Source organism: Otolemur garnettii, unplaced genomic scaffold (genome assembly GCF_000181295.1).
Source record: "Otolemur garnettii isolate 467f Iridium unplaced genomic scaffold, OtoGar3 scaffold00043, whole genome shotgun sequence".
Taxonomy (NCBI): domain Eukaryota; kingdom Metazoa; phylum Chordata; class Mammalia; order Primates; family Galagidae; genus Otolemur; species Otolemur garnettii.
Window position 1 is genome coordinate 5,222,786 of NW_003852438.1, and position 1,975 is coordinate 5,224,760.

Below are 1,975 nucleotides of genomic sequence, written 5' to 3' on the forward strand. Positions count from 1 at the left end.
AAAAAAAAAAAGACTTTCTTGGGCCAGCTGTAGTGGCTTATGCCTATAATCCTAGAACACTAGGAGGCCAAGGCAGGAGGATCTCTTGAGGTTAGGTGTTCAAGACTAGCCTGAGCAAATTGAGACCCATCTCTACTAAAAATAGAAAATTTAGCCAGGCATGGTGGCATATGTGAGGTAAGAGGATTGCTTGAGCTCAGGAGTATGAGGTTGCTTGAACTAGACTACGGCCATGGCACTCTTGCCCAGGTGACAGAGACTCTGTCTCAAAAAAAAAAGAAGTTCTTCAGAGACAAGGAAGATAATGTAGGTCAGCAACTGAGATCTATATAAAGAAAGGAAGAACATTAAAGAAAGAATAAATGAAAATAAAAACTTATTTTTCTTATTCTTAATCTGGTAGTTAGCAGTTGGTTAAAAATAATAATATATTTAGCAATTATAGCTTATGTATAAATAAAATGAACGACAGCAATGATAGAAGGGATGAGAGGAAGAATTAGAAATATTGGTTACCATCAATTACTCGTACTACCTGTGAAGTGGGATAGTTATTTGAAAGTAGACTTAGATTAGTTCTAAATGTATATTGCAAATTCTAACAATCAATTACTAAAAATGTCTTTTTTCAGTATAATTTATATGCTAAGATAGGCAAAAAATAGAATCATACCAAATATTCAAGTAAAACCACAAAAGGCAGAAAAAGAATGGAAAACAAAAATAGAAAAAAAGGGCAGTGAATAGAAAATAGTAACAAATATGACATATTAATTTATCAACAATCACTTTAAACATCAATAGTCTAAATACAGTAATTAAAATACAGAGATTATTCAGAGTGGATTAAAAAACAAAACCCAATTATACAAGAAAACCTACTTGAAATAGAGATTAAAAGTAAAGAGATAGGAGGAAAAAGTAAAGGGGTGGGCTGGGCACAGTGGCTCATGCCCAGCACCTACTCCATCCTTCAAAACAATTTTGGAATTCTTTTTCTGGAGTGGCCATCAGAGCTGTCATTGTATTTATTACCCTTAATGTCCTAACTGTTGTCAGATGTCTTCCTTTCAATATTTTCTTTATCTTTGGGTAAAGAAAGTCTTTGAGGGCCAGATTCGGTGAGTAGGGAGGGTGTTCCAATACAGTTATTTGTTTACTGGCTAAAAACTCCCTCACAGACAGTGCTGTGAATGGAATTGGGTCAGCTGCTCATCTGAAGCCAGGGGGACAATGTCTACTACCAGAAAAGTTGGGAAAGGAGCAAGGCCCACAAAATACTCAGCTACCGCATGTGGCTACTGCAACTCAGAGACAGACCGTTGGGATGAGATGCTGCTGTTTATAGTAGCTTTTCTATCGATTGATTTTCCAACAATCTGTCCTTTAGTTTTCCTTCATTGTTGTCTTGCATTTTCCTACCCTTTCAATAGCAAATAACCACTTTATGTTCAGGAATTAGCAGATCAATTAGGGGAGCACATGAATGAAACAACTGTGTTCATGCTCATGTTCACCACCCTTCACTGCTTAGCGTCATTAGCAAATTTAGTAAAAATTATTCACCATTTACAGCATAAGATTGACTTCAGCATTGTAGCTCCTTTTGGGAGACCTTCAAGAAATGCATGAAAGTGGGCGGCTCCTGTGGCTCAAGGGGTGGGGGGGGCACCGGCCCCATGTGCTGGAGGTGGCGGGTTCAAACCCAGCCCCCGTCAAAAAAGAAAAAGAAATACATGAAAGCAAAAGTAACTAAAATTACCTGCAATTCCTAGTATCCAGAGATAACTGTCATAAACATTCTACAATCTTGGCTTGGCGCTTGTGGCTCAAGTGGCTGAGGTGCCAGCCACATACACCTAAGGTGGCAGGTTCGAATCCCCAGCCCGGCCCGCCAAACAACAATGATGGCTGCAACCAAAAAATGGCCAGGCGTTGTGGCGGGCGCCTGTAGTCCCAGCTACTTGGGAGGCTG

At 39.3% G+C, this 1,975-nt stretch overlaps 1 protein-coding gene across 1 annotated transcript in view; it reads left to right on the forward strand.

Annotated features, from left to right (window-relative positions):
- TMPRSS12 (transmembrane protease, serine 12) overlaps nucleotides 1–1,975 on the forward strand; it is a 17,504-nt gene that overhangs the window by 14,321 nt on the left and 1,208 nt on the right. The gene's annotated exons all lie outside the window — the stretch shown is intronic.